General features: G+C 30.3%; 1 protein-coding gene across 2 annotated transcripts in view; it reads left to right on the forward strand.

Moving 5' to 3' along the window:
* The first annotated feature begins 18,413 nt into the window (after window positions 1-18,413).
* Dh31 (diuretic hormone class 2) overlaps window positions 18,414-21,895 on the forward strand; it is a 161,859-nt gene continuing 158,377 nt past the window's right edge. For both annotated transcript variants that reach the window (XM_076396968.1, XM_076396967.1), the window contains exon 1: window positions 18,414-18,536. The gene's annotated coding sequence lies outside the window, so the exon portion shown is untranslated. The remainder of the gene's footprint in view (window positions 18,537-21,895) is intronic.

Below are 21,895 nucleotides of genomic sequence, written 5' to 3' on the forward strand. Positions count from 1 at the left end.
ACAAATATGTCAATCACAACGTGACAATTACGTTTTATTTTGGGAAACTCGTCCGACCTAATATAACATTTCAGCTATATTTTTTTATTGATGTCGTTATTAATGGATTTATAAGGGGATTATTCGATATCATCAAATAATTGACAAAAAATGAAACGAAAATATGGAAACACAACTTTTGAAAATGCGTAAGCATAGTTTAAAGTAATAAAGTTCTTTCTGGTTAACTTATCTATTATACTATTAAACAAATTTAAGGGGTATTAATTTATATATATTAGTAGTTTTGTCATTATTACTATTTGCAAATCATTATAGTTCACTGTACAACTTAAGTTTTCTGTGACGTATTTTGACCGGCAACGAAAAGTATATCTACAACAAGAATTTCAAGTAAAAAAAATCATGAATTGTCTTGGACAGCTAACCACACTTCCACAACTAAGCGGTATATTCTTAATAACATCAAAATAACAGCAATCATCTGAAGATATTACAGTAATAACAACATGGATAGAACCCCCATGGACCAATGTAAACCACGCAAACTTACACAGTGTATATTATAGTTATTAAGTATTCTTAACATTAACTTAAATAGTAGGAAAATACATGATGAAGTATTAATCCCTTACTCGCCTTTCTTGTCTATTAATGCAAGTATAACAGAACAGTGGCCAGAAATTAAGATTGTACTAAGCATATTTAATGTAAGAGATAATTAATAAAAAAATATCGCTAAGTTTGACAAGATTTAATGAAGAATATTGAACAGTACGCTGCTGTTGGTTGAGAAGTCTGTTCGAGCAGCGATTCCAAATGTCCATCCTACGCTTTCGTCTAAACAAAAAAATGAAAACATAAAAAGCAAACTATCACAGTTGTATTTAGACTCTATAACACTCTTTTGAGTGATTTTTATTAATTTATTGATCATGCTTAATATGCTATCTCATTCGATTGAATTTATACACATGAAAATCTGAATTTCATGGAAATGTATAGTACAGGGATTACATACATATAACTAAATATTTATAACATAATCATATATAATAATAATAATAATAATAATAATAAAATACTCTTTTACTCTTATTAATAATAATATTTACTTTAGCTTAAGTAGTGGAAATTAATTTTAGTTTGAGAATTACAAACTGATCTATTTATGTATCCTACATTCACCCTGCTTATGTATTGCTACAAATACATCAGAATAATAGAAATACAGAAATACATTACGTTTATAAATTAAGAATAAACTAAATGTATTTTGTAAGATTAAAAACTCAAAACAATATATATATATATATATTATATATATATATATATATATATATATAATATAAATATATATATTATATTATATATATATATATATATATATATATATTATATATATATATATATATATATATATATATATATTTATATTATACATATATATATATATATATATATTATATATATATATATATATTTATATATATATATACTAGCTGACCCAACAGACTTCGTCCTGTCAAAAAGATTTGTAATGTGGCAGTTTTTGTACCTACGTATTTTAAAAAATTCTCCTGAACAGAACCATCACCCTGGTGATAGGGCGTTGTGAATAAAAAATAATTAAATAAAACATATATAAGGATTGAAAAGTAAGTAATCGCTTTATTGTTAATCATGTGAATCATAATTATTATTATTATCATTGTAGTGCTTTGTGGTATACGATGTTTTTTGTTTGATTACATGGCGCATAGATAAACAAATCTGATGGTTTTCCAACACGGGAACAGGCAACATACAATTGACCATGTGAGAAGCATGGGTTTTCTAGATTAATACCACAAACACTTAATGATTGCCCCTGGGACTTGTTTATAGTCATAGCAAAAGCAAGCCGCACTGGAAACTGTAGTCGTTTAAACTCAAATGGCACATCAGTCGGAATCATTGGGATGCGCGGTATGAGAACATCTTCTCCTTTATACTTTCCTTTGAGTATAGTTTCTTCTATCACATTGTTTAGTAATTTTTTTTATCGCTAACCGTGTACTGTTGCAAAGACGCGGTTGGTTGATATTTCGCAACATTATAACCACCGATCCAACCTTTAATTGAAGATATATATATATATATATATATATATATATATATATATGCAAAAATAAAATTTGAATGAATGAACTATATATTTTCTAGCTTTTAGTAGGGTTCAATAAACTTAAATCAAATATATTATACAATTATTCGAAAGAAAATGTATAAAAAATATTGCTTTTCACATGGTGACTGTTCCTTATACCCTTCTTAGAATTACCAATATTTTTGTCTCTTTCAAGCAAATCTGTTTTGATTTTTTTTGAAACCGCGATAGATAAAATAAAATCTCTTTTTATAAAGGGGAAAACAAATTCTACAAGATGGAAAAAATGGCCCTTATATCTCTACTAATATCCAATACGATGGCAAGTTGAAATACTTGGTTGTAATACTAATGCGGTAGAATTTTATTGATAGAAAGCATATTTTCGTGTATATTGAAAATCCGGAAATATCCTTAGCTGGAAATGTCGATATTTGAAATAACAAATGTTAGAAGTTTAGATTAAATATAATATTTCTTTAAAATTTTACTGTATACTCTATTTGAATAATAAAAAAACAAATATAAACAAAACATATTCTTAATTTCATAAAAATGGTAATTTTATGCGGATGAAAGTAGACAAACCAACTGTCCATATTTTCACAAGTAATACATTATTAATAACATTATTATATTAAAGCCAATTCGACAACCATCAACGCCAACTGGACCTACGACGAATAGGAATCATGTCTTGTGCTGTTCAACTAGCAGAAAATTCAAAGCAATGCAATTCAGGTCGTGTAACTAGAAGTAGAGCAAAAGGGATATCTTAGATATCCCCGGCCTGACACATAGATGGCGCTACTAGAATTAAATTCATATATTTTTTAGTTAGCACTAACCCTCAGAAGATGGGTGTATAAATTTGCAAAGCTGTCGGATCATTCGTTTGTGAATTATAGCATATTGAGTTAAGAAACTTTTGTTATTGTGAAAAAAAAAGGATAAAAAGGAATTTCGCGTGTTGATAACGTTAATGACGTTGATGTCGCGCGAGCTCATTTTTGACCAAAAACTACGACGAGTTGATGATTTGGAGCAGTGTTTGAAGATGATCAAGCGTAATAAACCCGAGTTTTTGTGTCGACAGGTGACGATGGATGAAACGTGGCTCCATCATTTCACTCCGAAGCCCAATAAACAGTGATCCGAGTGGACTGGACATGATGAATCCGCTCCAAAGCCTGGGAAAACGCAACAGTCGGCTGGCAAGGTTGTGGCGTCTGTTGTGAAGTGCTGCTTCACCAAGACAATGCACCGTGCCACAAGTCAGTGAAAACGATGGCAAGAATCCATGAATTGGGCTTCAAATTGCTTCCTCATCTACTATATTCTCCAGATCTGGCCTCCAGCGGCTATTTCCTGTTCTCAGATCTCAAAAGAATGCTCGCTGGGAAGAAATTTTCGTCGAATGAAGAGGTGATCGCCGAAACTGAGGCTTATTTTGAAGCAAAGGACAAATCGTACTACAAAAATGGCATCGAAAAGTTGGACGGTCGCTATAATCAGTGTATCATCCTTGAAAGGAAGTATGTTGAATAAAAAAAACTAATTTTGCCAACTATGGTAGGCCGGGGACTTTTCAATTGACCTGTTAATATATACATGACGGAAAAGAGAGCGATGAGTAGAATTAAATGAATTAAATAATTAAATTAAGGAAATGAAAGAGAATGCATATGCATACATAACTATTATGCTTTCGTATTGGACCATTTCAAACAGTGAACAGAAGTCTCCAAGCAACAATAAGATTAAAGAAATAGAACACTACCCTTTTAAAATAGAGCTATTCTGAGGAAAATACGTACGGGTTTGTCCGTTATTATAAACGAAAAACACGGTATAATCGGAGAAATTTATCAGAATGTTTAGCAGTTTAGTTTATTTTTATTACAAGCACTGATTGTTGATAAATGGTCACGAGTTTTATATACTGAATTTTGTGGCGTTACTAAATTAAGTTAAAATAATTTAGTGTTTTTTTTTTGTACAAAATTTTATCCAGTAGTCTTATTTGTTACATGTTTTAAAGTCTCATTTTACCAACTATGGGTTTATCTAGACTGGTCCTACTATTTAACGTAGGCTCCGAACCACGGTCCTCGGCATTGATTAGCTAGTGATCAACTTCCCAGAAGACATCCGGTCTTACGCAGCCTGGTTACTGGCGTGACTGGGATCATTTAGGGATATATTAATATCTCTTATTTGTAAAATTGATGTGAACAGATTTAATTTGATTTAAACTGAATTTTATTGCTGCTTCCAAGTGGACTTTGAAAGAGAACGAATTGCTATTTTTTATTTGATATTTTAGATTACGAATCCCTATTACTATGAATTTGGTCTATAGTTGAGTGTTTTTCTCCGAAGCCAAATAGATATTCTCTTTCAGTTTATGTCAAATTTTTTTTTGAATAATTTGATGATATTCACCTTTTTGGTACTATTTTTGCACTTTTTTCAAACAAAACCAAAACCAAATTGTTGTTCTCCAAATTTAATGTTTTATAAATAATTTAACATATAATTACCAAATATCATTTGAAGGTTGACATATTTGTATTTGTCGTGAACTTGTTGAATTATATTTAGGTTGCTCTTTTTGGTCCAATTCCATCAGTGTATATGGGCCAGTATTTTTTTAAATCGTAGACAGGACAGATTTTTTTATAAATAGCCAATACTTTATTCTAAATATGTTATTTCTTCTTCCTTACACGATATTTCAAACGTAGTTTCATAACCAATGACATTTCTTAATATTTTGATGCATATGGATATTACTTATTCAGTTAGGGATATATTAATTTCTCTTATTTGTAAAATTGATGTGAACAGCTTAAAATTTTATTTAAACTGAATTTTCTTTACTGATGTCTGGAACTTTATTGCTGCTTCCCAGTGGCCTTTGAAAGAGAACAAACTGTTCTTTTTTATATGATATTTTCGATTACTAATCCCTAATACTATGAATTTGGTCAATAGTTGAGTGTTTTCCTCTGAAACCAAATTGATATCCTCTTTCAGTTGCTTCAATCTGTTATGTCATTTTTTTAAAAATAATTTGATGATATTCAACTTTTTAGTTCTATGTATAGACTTGTTTCAACCAAAACCAAAACCAAATTATTTCTTTCCAAATTTATGTTTAATAAATAATTTAATAGATAATTACCAAATATCGTTTAAAGATTGACATATTTGTAAACCATAAATAAATAGTAATTTCTGTATGTTAATTAAGTCCGATTCTAACCGAAGTAATTAGCAACAGGTAATTTCGCGATAGTGCGGCATATATCAACGAGAGCTCGCCAACAATATTCCGGTAATTTAAAGAGGTAAAAGGAGGTATAACGACATCGAAGTGCGATGTCACAGCGAACCAGGCAATAATCAATTACGGCCTGATTATGCCTAGTTTGAGGATATAATTAATGAAATATTCGATAAATAAGATATTATCGTAGGGGGTTCGAATCTCGAGTATTTATCGTCTACTTCTAAATAATTAATAATGCATATGGCGTACAACAAATTGTGATTTGCGGTTCTGTTTTGAAATCAGAATGTGACAGTAGCGGATATCGCAAATATTTGCTCGCCGTTTGATATAGAGACAGTTTATTTTTAATAGATTATCTAATATTTGTTATAATGTAATAAACGGTCATGGATAATTTAGTATTTACTCATTTTTCTGCCTATATTAAATATTTTTTATATATAACAATTTAAATATATATTTATTATTTTAAATCAGATTATATTGTAGACAAATGAGATTGACGGAATGTTTTACTCTCATGGTATCTGTTTTTTTATAAAAACGATTCAAATTAACATAAGCATAGAACGCGTAGATGGCAACTTTCAACTGAAAACAACCTGTAAGATTGTAAAATGTTTGTGTCCCTTATTTTTTTAAATTTTGTTATGCCTTTTCTAGTAAACATAAATTTATAATTAGAACAATATAATTTTGTTATTTTTTCATTAAATTTCAAAGCAATTTCATTAATATAAATTAGGATATAAGAAATAATATATCATAATAGTTCAATTGAAAAGTCCCCGGCCTACCACAGTAATACACATTGTTTTTCAAATTTAGTTTTCTTATTCAACATAATTCCCTTCAATGATGATACACTGATTATAGCGACCTTCCAACTTTTCGATACCATTTTTGTACTACGATTTGTCCTTTGCTTCAAAATAGGCCTCAGTTTCGTCGATCACCTGTTCATTCGACAAAAATTTTTTCCCATCGAGCATTCGTTTGAGATATGAGAATATGAAATAGTCGCTGGTGGCCAGATCAGGAGAATACGGTGGATGAGGAAGCAATTCGAAGTCATATTCAGTGCGCTCGCGCAGCATCCACTTTGAACAGAGCTTTCTTATACCCAAATTTTCGTGAATGATATAATGTACACGTTCAGTTGATATCTTTAGAGTGAGTGATATTTCATTCAGTTTCATTTTACGACCATTTAAAATTATTTTGTGGATTTTTTTATGTTTTCGCCGGTAACAGCCTCTTTTGGACGTCCATTGCGTACACCATCTTCGGTGCTCATTTCATCACGTCTAAACTTAGCATACCAATCCTTGATGGTTGATTTTCCTGGGGCAGTGTCTGGAAACTCGGCACTAAGCCAAGTTTTTGCTACAACTGTATTTTTTGCATTCAAAAAGCAATATTTTATCAACACGCGAAATTCCTTTTTGTTCATTTTTATCAGAATAACAAATATTGCTTCACTCAAAATGCTTCACAATTAACAAATACAAACATAAATTTACAACAATTCTCCAGCAGAATGCAAACCCACGACTATCACAATAGGAGTTTCAAAAGTGTTTTTTTTACCGGCATAAAGTCGATATATTTTTTCAAAATCTAAGGACTGTGATAAATTACAGGAAGGTCATAGAAGACCGTCATAAAATATAAAATATATTTATTGGTTTATGTTTAAAGATCTATTATTTCCATTCTGATGTAGAATATTACACCATCTAGACAAGAATGGTAATGTTACCAAGGTCGTGTATATAAAATTAAGATATGCGTTATAATTGCTTGTAATTAGATTGATAATCTGGCTTGGTTGGTGCAGTGGTAAAGGCGGCAGGACGGTCCACCTACTGAATCCTGCTGGGACATGGTCGTTAATTTATATTTGTGACTGTTTAATATTTGTGATTGTCCAAAGTGAAGAGTGCATAATTCGACAAGGAAAAGATCCCAGTCACGCCAGCAACCAGGCTGGGTAAGACCGGATGTCTTCTAGGATGATTTCTAAGTTGGTCACTCGGCAGTCGGTGGGCTTAATGCCGAGGACCGTCGTTCGGAGCCCACGTTAAACCGTAGGTCCAGTCCAGATAAACCCCTAGATGGTAAAAAAGAGACTTTAAAATTCATATTTGGGAAAAACATACTGATATATTAATCCGGCACTCGCCTTGCTTGTTAAGTATTAGTGCAAGTACAACAGAACAGTAAGATGTAATTAATAAAAAAATATATTAAGACGTATTTTATCATGACATATTTTATTAACTTGCAATAATGACGAAAAAATAATATAATAATTATTATATAGCTGTAAATAAATTAATGTTATTTAATTTTGTGTTTATAGATTGTAAACATAAGCAAACTTATAAATAGGTTGGTCTTACGGAATCAAATATGTAGTTAAAGGGGTGAATTATGAGGGAGTAATCGATCAGGGGATATGCTAGCTTAATTTTAGTACTTGATTTAATCTTCTGGACATAATAGACTGTTTACCACGAATCCCAAACATTTTATTGCCAATGTAAATATGTTTCCAATAACGATATTTAACGAAATAATTGGCCGATTAATTGGTATTTACATTTTTATTAGCTTGATTTTTTATTTAATGAATTCTAAACTTGTTTTCGATATTAAAAAGTTTTACTGCCAAATTATTTCAAAATGTATCATCAATAAAGAAAGCTTTTTTTATATGTTGAAAATGTATTTCTAAGTTTATCATCGTTCATCATTCATTATCCCGTGTTGCTTTCCATAAGGTTTAATTTTCTACCATTAGGTCAAAATTAAGTGGAAAAAATCTAAGAGATTTTCACCTCTAGACTAGCCTTTGGCTTCTAAATCATTTCAAAAGCTTCATCAATGAATGGCTCTATTAAATATTTCTCTATGTTTTGTGTATGTCTTAAAAAACCATTATGAAACATTTGATTCAACAATTCGAAAGGTTTATCAACTGATTGTTGAGGCATGGATGAAATATGCCTCGGTTAATACATTCCAAGATTGACACCGAGGTTATAATTAAAGTTGTACTTTACTTTACACCTCTTCGAAATAGTTTAATTACCGAAAATGGGGAGAATTTCTAAATTATATTAGTATGTTACACAAGCCGTGGTGGAGGAATACTGTACCTGAATTAGTAATATAATTGGACAAAACAACATCCAAAAATAACAGAGAATGAGTGGGTTTATAATATTTTGACACTTCCTTTATTGTATTAATATTCTAAATAATATCAAAAATCCTTATTCTTTTATAATATAAGTTTATTTAAAATTGAGAAATAATATATTTGTTCTGGAGCGTCCAACATGTACAATTATGTGAGAAGATTCCTGTATATATTTTGATGCGGGATAACTATTAGTAGCAACTTCTAACAATCTAACTTCAATGGTTTTGAGACTTCTTTACGTAAAGTAACATTTTTTCATTTAGTATTATTGAGTAATTTGTCTTATACAGGTACTAATCATGGAAGCGTCAAAATTATATTCTTGACATTCATTACTTTTTATATTTAAAGAAATCGGCTGCTAAAATTTATGGTGATTCTGCTCTGCCATATTTCAATTGTCGGTTTTAGTTACAATGATTTTAAAGTGGAAGGGCCTGGATAATAAATTGAAAGAATTATTTGACGAAAATTCAGGTGAAACTCTCATAGAACTTTCAGACTATTTAACACTTGATGAAATAGCTGTTCCCAGAAAATATCCTAAACGAAAGAAAGTGGCTACTACACGAATTGATTTTAAATTTGTCTGGCATGGAAAGGGGGTTTTCTGTATCTATGTCTGGTCTCTGTATAGTGACTGATGATGTATTTGTGATTAGTACCCGTATGATAAATCCATATACAAAATGCTACAAGCTAATCTGGGACAGTTATTCACATTGACACCGGAACAGAATATTCATGGCCGTCATAAAGCATATATAGAAATAGTACCAAGATATACAGTATTACGAGCTGTCAAATTGGAATTAAACTCTTACCAATAATCAACCAGATCTTATTGCAAAAATGACCAGAAATAGCGAGTAACGTTTCACAGTTGATACACTGGTGTAACACGAATGGACAGCTTTGTCGCACCCAGCGTTCTCGCCATACATAGTGCTTTCTAAGTTGTACTTGTTCAGTAGCATGGATATGCTGCTATATGTTTGGATATACTTATGGTTTCAAAGTACCAAAGGAGTGTGAAAATGTTTTGGTGATTCGATCGCTATTAAACATTGCTCTTTAGTTACGGTATCGCCACGTTACCAGAATGATGGAACCAATTTTTATTTAATATAAAATGCCCTTTTAAAGTAATAAAATGACCAGATTATAGGCAAGAAATAATTGGTTTGATCTTTGGTTTGAGTACACTGTACATATTTTTGAGCTTTATATTCCATAGATCAAGATGTGAATTTTTAAGGAGATTATATAATTTAATGTAAATAATAACATTTATTTTCTGTCTTTTTTTCGTAAATTAATGCACAAAGACGAGTTTGTTTATTTAAATGATATATTAATATAAACAATTGAAGGTGTTAAGTGGATACGTAATGTTTTAAGAATTATGAATTAGATGGAGATGACTTACTAAATCGTCTATATGGTTTAGCTAATATTGATTCCGTCATCGGATTCAACTGATGTTTATAAACACGTCATATAAAAATTCTACTTTTCTTGATTGTTGACTTGAATTCTTGATACTAATTCCATTCTTAATATTTAACTTGTTACTAACTGTTTTGTCGCTCAAGCTTCTTCCTCCGGGTCTTGGTGGTGATTGAGAAAGTTGGTTCAAGAAACCCTTTTCCAGCTAGGAACTTCTAACGCCGATAGAATAGGTGCGTTATCGACTCTTAAGGAATGTTCGAGAAATCGACGATCTCGGTCCTTCTTGAAGTTTATGGTTATAGTCACCATAAAGGACCCTCTCCCAGGTCTAACTTCTGATATGATTCGTCTAGCCTCGGTACCTGAAACCTCATGATCCGGAACACTCGACAACGAGCCGATGAGACACCTTTTTTGCTAGACACGTGTTTTCTGTTTCCTCGGTGCCTTATGTAGGCCTAACTTCACCAGAAATTCGATACAATACTATATTTTATATTCTCTCAAGTAATCATTATTTTCCCATGTCACAAATATTACAAAAACCAGTTAAATCCTAAAAGTCCTAAACAATAAAGTAGAAAAAAGTTAAAATTTACATGGACTGTAAAGTAAAAAATTTAAGCAATATTCTCGAATATAAATTAACGTAATTATGTTGCAACAGATAGATTGGATTAGTTATATAGATGTTGATAGTAAATGTTTTTAGCAAAAAAATGAACCGACTTCAAAAAATAAATAACGAACTCACTAAAAAGTAATAAATAATCAAATTTAGATTTTTAACACAAAAAAACGGTTTGGAATAAAATATGTACATAATAATCATTGTTAAAACTAAATAAAAATAAACAAAAACATTATTTAAACTAACTCCTACACGTATATAAAATACGTATTCTATTATGTACACACAATTTAGCTTTATACCTACCTTAATTTATTTATTTACAATATTATTTTAACTACTACCAACTGATCAGTTGGAAGTCGGTGCCAAGCCCAAACTATACAAAAAGTATATAAAATTGAAACACATACACAAAATTAAATTACGAATAAAACAAATCTAATTTCTCGTACTTACCTCAAAGTTGAAGCAACATATCTACGACGTCTAATATGATATAGTGGTTAGTGCTTAAAAAGTAAGCCGAATGGCTATTACACTGAACTACTTCCGATTTTGCGTCGCTTCAGTTTTTCAGTTTCAGTCAAAAAATATGTGAAAACTTTGTACATGCTTTTGAAATTTGAAGGTTTCCTTCTATTTACCTGGATTCCACCATCAGATCCTAACTTGGTTCCAGTAGGGTCATCTCGGAAGTGTACTCTTTCGAGTAAAAGAATAATTCTGAAAATCGGTCCACACTTGAGGGAAAAAGCGGCCAACATACATAAAATATATATATCTAAACGTTAATGTTAAAGCACGTTAGATATTAAAATTCTGGTGCTTAATGTATTTTAGAGCAAAACATCACTTGCTCTATTTGGTGGTTTAGTACATTTTTTCGGTCTCAACTGTTTGCTGCTCATATCATTAATTGAATTAAATTTACCATTTAACCAAATTAAATTTTGATTTTGCACAATAAACTATGAAATTTCAATCAGTTAAAAGCGTTTACGTTAATGAAACTGTTGTTTTAACCACTTCGCGCGATATTTTCGCGAACAAGCAGAACTATTAATAATGTAAATATATTTTACGGGTTTTGTCGCTTCTGAAGAATTATGCCTGCTTTTGTTTTACCTGTTGTTGTCTTAAATTAAATAATATTAGTGCGATTTATGGATATATTTTTGATATTACTGAAATGGATGGATTTAATAAATTGAATCAGGCGCAGTGGCGGCTGCTGCTTAAGGGTTGCAGTGCTGCTGCTGCAGAGGAACCAAAAAGCAAATCCCACTTAACATTCGCGAATACTTGTTGTAATAAATGATAAAACAACAGCAATGGAAGTGAGAGCCACGGAAGTAACGTGGACCAGTGGAATAACCTACCGTCAGTTGGCTACCGACTCACGCTATCCCTATCGCTATTATTTATCTGGGCCACACGAACGAGCTCTGCGAGCTCACTCACACACCCGCGCAGCACTCCGCTTCCATCATGTTCATCCTAAACGATCTAAAGCAACGTCGATATTTAAGTGGATATTTCGCTGAATTTTTCATCTTTTCGAATTTTTTCGGCTGAACTAGATGCAACTCTAAGTAAGCAACTAACGAATGCTTCAGTATATAAAGCCACCTCCAAAGAAATAGAGAACGATCTGTTACAGTGCATGCTTGAAGTTTGCCATGAAAAAATAATTGAAGAAATTAATAATTCTTCATTTTTGGCGCTCATGGTGGACCAAACAACTGATGTTGCTGCAAATTTTCAACTGGTAGTTATTTTTGGATATATTCGCAATGATGAGCCAATTGAACGTTTTTGGAACTGCTTAATTTCTGCAAAATGTGATGTAGAAACACTTAGTAAAATAATTGTAAACAGATCAATTGGAAAGTCCCCAGCTTGACGCATAGATGGCGCTACTAGAATTAAATCCATATATTTTTTAGACAAATACGTTGTTAAATAAATTTGACAGCTGTCGAATCATTAGTTTGTGAATTATAGCATTTTGGGTGAAGCAAATGTTGTTATTGTGAAAAAAATGGATAAAACGGAATTTCGCGTGTAAAATATTGATCTTTGAAGGAAAAAATACAGTTGAAGAAAAAACCTGGCTTGATGCCGAGTTTCCGGACACTACTCCAGGAAAATCAACCATCAAGGATTGGTTTGCTAAGTTTAGACGTGGTGAAATGAGCACCGAAGACGGTGAACGCGGTGGACGCTAAAAAGAGGTTGTTAGCGACGAAAACATTTTAAAAATCCACAAAATGATTTTAGATGACCGTTAGTTGAAATTTAATGAAATAGCAAACACTCTAAAGATATCCACTGAATGTGTCCATTACATCATTCACGAATATTTGGGTATGAGAATGCTCTGTGCAAAGTGGGTGCCGCGCGAGCCCAGTTTTGACCAAAAACAACGCTGAGTTGATGATTCGGAGCAGTGTTTAAAGATGATCCAGCGTAATAAACCCGAGTTTTTGCATCGATATGTGACAATGGATGAAACATGGCTCCATTCGATCATTTCACTCTGAAGTCCAATCGATAGTCATCCGAGTGGATAAACCAGCTCCAAGGCGTGGGAAAACGCAACAGTGGGCAAGGCAGGGCAAGGTTATGGCGTCCGTATTTTGGGATGCGCATGGAATAATTCGAATGAAGAGGTGCTCGCCGAAACTGATGCCTATTTTGCGGCAACGGACAAATCGTACTACAGAAATGGTATCGAAAAGTTGGAGGGTCGCTATAATCAGTGTATCAGCCTTGAAGGGAATTATGTTGAATAAAAAAAAATTGCCAAAAAAATGTGTTTTACGATAGTTACCAATATTGTGAGTAGAAAGATCTCCAGGGCGCCTTTCGAACTTGTATGGATAAAATTGAAGAATTAAAAATTAAATGTTACATTATCTCTATTAATATTTTTAATAGCAAACAGTCTAGGAGACACATAGAAGAAGACTAGACAATTATTAGAAACATCATTATCATTATTAGAAATATATTATGACAACATTAGAGGTCGAAAGGTATTTTTTAACATTAAAGAGAATCAAATGTTAAAATTACAAAAACTTATTCTACACTAAACATTTTGGACATAACATCTATGTCACTGGTTTTAATGGGCACTGAGGCTTACTAATAAATTCACTGAACTAGATCAAATGGTTTTACTCCCTTTAATCTTTTGATTAAGTCATCATTATCTAGGAGCTGGAGAACTTCAACATTGATGGGTAGATAGAAACTCTATTCATGTCTTTGGGCATACTCCTTTATGTTGTCGACAGTTTCTACCTTCAGGTCCTTATGCAGACTGATAATGAAGGTATCATTGACTAACAACAATATATAACTATATAATATAAAATTTCTATTGCTTTGGCTGGTACAACTGTGAAACTGAACACCACAAGTCCTGGTTTCAAGACTTGCTGGCAAAGAAAATTATTTTTATATAATGATAGTGCTGAATATCCACTCACCCTTTTGTTTATAACAAGTATCTAAACTCTTATATATAAATAAAAGTAACTCCATCTAATAGAAATTCTTGGTAACCAAACATTATAAATTAAAAAGATTTATTAAGTATATAATAACATCTTGTATCTGTGTGTGAACTTACTTACTCTGGCAGAAAGCTCATATCCTAAAATTTGTTGATTAAGCCTTTTGTTTTGTCGCAAAACAGATTCAATCTTTCCTCAGGCGACAACCGTATCTAAAATAACGCCGTAAGACCGAAACACGTATGTGTCATGAATATAGTAATGATAACGATATTTTGTGCACTTCCATGAATATTCCATGTTTGATCCGTTGATACTTAGCAATTTCATTGACAGATATGGTGAAAATACATGGAATTACCTAATACACTTAACAAGCAAATAATTTTTTATCAATTATGAATAGATTGAGTATTCTTTAAAAAAACTTTAAATATAAACATTATTGGTATATTGATAAAACTATTTTGGTAAGACTTACGTAAGATACTAAATAATACTGTTTGTCTATATAAGTAACTGTAAAGCCAGCTGTCCAAATGTGTCGTTTTTCTTAAACTAGGCAGAATTTATCGGCAGGCTGAAACTAACCTGTCTTATATTGATCTGGATCCGGATCACGTTCTCTATTAGCGGGTGAATAATCCGAAGCTTGGCAAGTTCTGTTTTGCGTTTACGGGAAAGATTAAAAACCGACGTCGTTACTAATGCCACGGTTTAATGGCAGGCCTCCCTTGATGAATACGTCCTTACCTGTAGGATAACGTCGTCGTTTTTACAAATATTTTAATCAATATCGTTTGCTTATAATTAGTAGAAGTTTAAACTGCGTAAACGGGTTTGAAATATAGTTGGTCTAATTTTGACCGGATATGTGATTTTTAAGAGTAAAACAAATTAGTAGGGTTATGGATAATATATTTAATGTTATTTTTTATAAAGTCTTTTAGTGATACTTTATGAAAACACTAATAACATTTTGTACATTTTTTCCTTAAAAAATGGGAAAACGTTACGTAGCGTAAATAGCTACTTATTATATATCTTAGATGTTACAGCTTTTATTTAAAATGAATAGGGACCAGTAGGGTATGTCTCTATCTATATATATATATATATATATATATATATATATATATATATATATATATATATATATATAGATATATATATATATATATATATATATATATATATATATATATATATATATATATATATATAGATATATATATATATATATATATATATATATATATATATATATATATATATATTAAAGTCTCCTTTTACTAACTAGGGGTTTACCTGGACTGGACCTACAATTTAACGTAGGCTCCAAACCACGGTTCTCGGATTAGCTTACCGACAGGCAGGTGATCAACTTTAGAAATCATTCGAGAAGACATCCGGTCTTACCCAGCCTGGTTACTGGCGTGACTGGGCTCATTTTACTTGTCGGATTTTACACAATTGCCTAGGACAATCACAAATATTAAACAATCACAAACAAACTTACAACTATGCCCCAGCAGGATTCGAATCAGAGGCTATCGCAAGAGTAGGAGGAACATCCTGTCGCCTTTACCACTGCGCCACCAAGCCGGCATGTTTCTCTTTTGATCTAACTGTTTCTCATAAAAGTAATTGAACCTTAACCAATAAGGTGTGTTTTAATAAAGAAACATACTTTCAAACACAATTTTTGATATTTATAAAAAAATAACAGCAACATTTCGACTTTTCTGGTAATTCTCTTTTGGTAATTCTTGTCTTACTGTCCAATCCAATCTACTGATTAAACCAAAATAAGAAAAAACAATAAAAAATCAATAGAGGCTGTTCGCCCATTGACATAAGTTACAATAAATATCTTTTGATTGTAATCACCAAATTTCAATCCATTGAACAATCCAAACGATACACGCCAAGTCTAACATGTGAAGAGATTTGAACTTATACCAATAATAGACTAGTCTCTTGCCAAGCGCAAAAGAAATGTTAACATAAGTTAAAATATATTTAAGTATATATTTTCATCAATTTAAAAAATTGACAAAAAATAAAATTAACAAATTGTGACTTTTAAATTTTATTTTATTATTTTTTTATATATTTTTTTTATATAAGTTTCCTTTTAGCAACTAGGGATGGATCTATCTGGACTGGACCTACAGTTTAACGTGGGCTCCGAACCGCGGTCCTCGGCATTAAGCCTACCGACTGGCGAATGACCAACTTAGAAATCATCCCAGAGGACATCCGGTCTTACCCAGCCTGGTTAGTGACATGGCTCTGATCATTTTCCTTGTCGGATTTTACACTCTTGCCTAGGACAATCACAAATATTAAACAATCATAAACATAAATTTACGGCCATGCCCCAACAAGATTTGAACCCGCGACTATCGCAATTGTAGGCGGGTCGTCCTGTCACCTTTACCACTGCGCCATCAAGTCGGCTAAATTTTATTTAACATTATACAAAATTACTTATTCTCTCAAATTCCGACATGGTTAAGCGAATGGGTAAATTGATATTTGCTTTAGGCATTGTCTAGTTTTTTCTGCTTATCTTACATTAGATATGCTTAGTACAATTTTAATTTACAAATAAATTTATTACTACTGTTCTGCTGTACTTGCATTATTATTCAAGCAAGGCAACTACGAGATTAATACATCAGTATGTGTTTCCCAAATTAAAATAAATTAAGCTTAACTTAGGAATACAGTAACACACTAAAGAAGTTCGTGTGGTTTGATTAGCTTTAATCTTCTGATTTCCTGCGTGTTGTCCAGCAGCTGTCTTAGTGCAATCCCATATTTGTATCCCCTAGGCTGGTAAACCAGTCTCTTTGATTTTTGTTCAAGAGAGTTTAGGTTGAGAGTATCTTCCAACTAATCACTACAGTTGCTTGATTTTGAGTCCAATCTACTCTGATTTTTATCCAACATGATGTTTCGAGTTTAGCCTACCATCGAGATATATTCCGAGATATTTATTCCAGTTTTTGTGACATATTGGTTTATGCATTATATTATTTTTAGGGCATTATATAATTAAAATTTGTTTGTATATCTCATGTATATATAAATCCTATTTGATATAAGGGAAACTGAATAACATTTCTAAAATTGCATTAAATTATTCAAAGTATACTATATTTGAAGAAACTTATGTCAATTAAATAAATAATATTTCATTTCATTAAAGTGGTAACTAGAAAAAATTATGACTGAATTTGTGGAGCTTACGGTAAGATTAACGGATATTTGATACAAGTTTCCGGTTTGTTTACAAATTGTGGTATAGAAATATTGTCCTGTTAGTGAAACTAGAGTAATTTATGTTTTTGTGACATTCTTGGGTTGACAAGCAAACCTTGCTTAACTTATCGAATTTTCGAATATGGAATTTCGAATCTTATCCTGTCGAATTATGAACGATAACAATTTTAAGAGATTTATTGCCTTTTCAAAAATATAGAAACTTGGTTTACGTATCCTTACTTATTTTATTTGATTTGATTAATTTGTTTATATTATTTGCAAGTAGTTATGTTGGATATACAATATCTGATATTGTATATCTACCATATTATTATATATGAACAAACTTGATACAAAATTTTCATAAAAAAAATATAGGTATTAACAAAACACTACTAGTTTTGTGGACCTTTCAACAATATTAACAGACATTTGATAGCAGTTTATGGTTTGTGTAGATATATAGAAGAATTGGCGTCCAATGTACAAGTTTACAAATTGTGGTGTAGAAATATATATCCAAAAATATCGTTCTGTCAATAAATTAAGCGCATTTATTTCTTCTTCTGTCATTTTTGGCATGTATTTTAAACAAATAAACTTTGTCGAATTAGGAATCATAACAATTTTTTTGGATCTTCAAAAATATAGTGAAATGAACTTAATTGTTACGATATTATTATTAAAAATTAGCTGCTACCAAAACACTTGCTTTATTTAATTAAGCTATATGCGGTAAAAGTAATAGTTTAAAGTAATGCGTTGGAAATGATACGTAGGTGCACCAAGGTGTTACAATAACCTATTATTAAGCCTAAAATCAAATCCTCCATTCCGATTGGGTAAGAGGCGGTCCTCCGCGTCCCGACGCTCGCAGTTATAAAGTCGTAGACGACGCTGTTCACGCTCTGTACTGTGCTCTTCTCCACTGCATTACGATCCCCCAGTGCCAACAGGTGTACGGCAAGCTTCAGCGAGCCCATAGCACAACATCGGTAAGTTACGATGTTTTTTGTAGAACTCGTGTATCATACTCTATTAAATTGTGCGTCGGATTTTTTTGTATGAAACTTTGAGATATTTTTCAAGTCTTTACTACATCACCATATAAATTGTACAATGTATAATAGTTTGATAAGTTGTCTTAAATCTACACCAATTTTAACATACAATGAAATAAGTAAATTTAATGCTAGATATTTCATTATCATTATTTTAGAGTATAATAAATTATATAGATATATTTAAATAATTTAATTTTCAAATTTTTAATTTTTTGAACTGAAGATTCCGAGTTGACATAAGAATAATTTATAATTAACGGTATTTCCTATTTAAATAAAAGTAATATTACCAGATATTTGGTTCTATTATAAAAATTTACTTGGTTGTATAAATTATTAATTAAAAACTTTGCAAAATAAGTAAAGCTTAGCGGATTTTAAGGTATTGAAAATAAACATGAATTTTCTAGTACGAATAAAGTAAAAAACTTTCGTATAAAAAATCTGTTATAGAAATATATTTTAAAACAGTTACGTCTATCAGTTGAGATGTTTTATATAGAAATCGTTTATCATACTTTACTAAATTATGCGTCGAATTTTTGTTTGTTTTAAACATTGAATTTTTTTATAATGTGTTTCTTTTATACCACCACATCAACTGAACAATATAAAGTACAATATGTTTGATCAGTTGTCCTCAATCTATTCCAAGTAATTTTAATATACAATAAAATAAGTAAAATTAATGCTAAATATTTCAATAGCGTCTAAATATTATTGTAATTTCTAGGTACAGAAAATGGAGTATAATAAAAATGTATAAAAGTTCTTAAATAATTTAATTTTCATATTGTTTTAAAATAATCCTAGTTAACTTTTAAATATAATTTATAACTTATTCTCCTATAAACGTATTCTATTTAATTTAGTGTCCTGTTTAAATAAAAGTTATTGTAACACATTTTGGATTTTATTATTAAAATAGATTATGTAAATTATTAAAACAAAATACTGAAAAATTTATAAAGCTCAATTTTATAGATATCTAGGATGAATAAATTAAAAAATTTTTCGCTTATATTAACTGTTAAAGAATTATGAATTAAAACCATTACGCTAGATAATAATTTTCGAAGGCAATTTATATTTATAATTCATTAGCTCATTACTAGTCTTCAGAGAAAAATATAATGATATTCACAATTATATTGAAATACATTTGATTGCTCCCACAATATTTGTTAATAACATTTTCTGGTATTTTGTATATATAACATTATCATTATTACGTACTGTGCTGCTGCATTTAAATAAAATTACTCAAGCAATATCTAAATATTCTCCTCTTTATGGTATATACATCTATTAAATTTGAAAAACGAATTGAATTTCTTTAGAGCTCTTTACGTTACTTTTATATACAGCAACAAGTACCTGCTTTATTCGACATTTTTGCTTCTAACGTGGTGATATTGAGGTTTATTTGGTATTTAACTGAAATATATAATGGGTTATAAGCGTTAAATTTTTATTCATATTTCCTTTTTTTAATTAACGAACAAAATGTGTATAAAAAGTTTGCTAACGCTAACAGTTTTCTACTAAGAATTTTTCGATAATTCTAAATAAAAAAGGATATTTGGCACATATTCAGTTTTTTTTTCAGTACATTTGATGACTACAAATTATGATTAGTATTGTTGAAATAATTAAGTCTTTTAATTTACGAAGTTAGTTGTTTTATTTAGAATATTTTATATTTATGAGCATAGTTATTTTCATGAGTGATGTAGTAGTATTATCTCACGATATGAACTATGTCAGCAAAGAGTCATCCATTCAGTTGACTGTTCTTCTAATTTATATATATAATAGTGTAGCTATTATGTATGCATCATTATTAGACACCGAAAAAAAGAAATTTTCGAAATATTTTTTGATTTTTATTGATTGGCTTCAACGATGTTTGTTTGGACATGTTTAAGCTTTGGTATAACCATTTCCTTAGTGTATAACCTCCATAATGGTTTTCTAGTTCAGCAATATTTTTTCTTAACAAATATTAATATTTAGTTAACACAATTTTACTAAATTTACTGTTGTAAAATAATAGTTATAATGACATGCAGATTTTACCAGGTATTGTTTTAAGATCGGGTTACTCTTATTTAGAATTTATATTAGATATGTTAGAAGGTTATTTGTTATAAGATTGTATGTTTGTAAGCAAAAATTCAACCTAAAAATAACTTTTTGAATATTTTTTCTGTTTTCTATAAATACATATTATATATAAAAAATCGTCTTCCTTTTTAAGAAACCCTTGGAGCAAGGTTATTTAAAAAGGCTTAAACGGATTGCGTAAGCATTAAAATCGAAAGCAGGGTAAGATATTTTTTAATCAAAAATCAATTATACTCACTGCTCTTTGAGTTCTTTCCGGGAAGTATTTTTCTTACGATTGTTGAACCAACTCTTACAAATTTTTCTTACAAGTTTGTCTTATTTAATAAAACGACCTCTTATCGTATGTCTTTATATATCAAATATAAATTGAATGTATTATAGTTTGATCAGTTGCATTCACTTTATACCATTTTTAATATATATCTTTACTCCATTTTAATATATATTACATATCATATCTTTGATTTTATTATTATAATATAAATTATGAATTACTAATTCCGCAAAATTAATAAAGCTTAGCATATTTTAAAGTATTGAAAATAATCATTAGCTCTAGAACGAATATAGTAACAAGCTTTAGTATATAAAATCTGTTACAGAATTATATATTAAAACCGTTACGTCTATCAGTTCAGAAGTTTTATGTAGAACTGAGCCATCATGCTCTATTAAATTATGATTTGAATTCTTTTTTGTATGGAATATGATTTTTTTATAATGTGTTTCTTATAAGTCACCATATCAATTGAACAATATAAAGTATAATATATTTGATCAGTTGTCTTCAATCAATTCCAAGTAATTTTAATATCCAATGAAATAAGTAGGATTAATGCTAAATATTTCAATAGCATCTAAATTTTATTGTAATTTCTAGGTACAGAAAATGGAGTATAATAAATATGTATAAAAGTTATTAAATAATTTAATTTTCAAAATATTTTAAACGAAGATAGTTTTAACCGAGACCTTAACTTATCAATTGTTATTTAGTTATAAATTGTTAACCTTTTATTCAAACTGTTTCTATATACATGATACCTCGTGAATATTTTATTAATTTAATCAAGTTCTTAAAGTTTTTATGAACAGAAAAAAATGTGTGAAGGGCTTGAAAATATAACTATAGTTATTAGAAAATTATTTGAAATTTAAGA

The sequence above is a fragment of the Rhynchophorus ferrugineus genome, unplaced genomic scaffold (genome assembly GCF_030347505.1).
Source record: "Rhynchophorus ferrugineus isolate W39M unplaced genomic scaffold, kcgeb_rfMv2 rfM2, whole genome shotgun sequence".
Taxonomy (NCBI): domain Eukaryota; kingdom Metazoa; phylum Arthropoda; class Insecta; order Coleoptera; family Curculionidae; genus Rhynchophorus; species Rhynchophorus ferrugineus.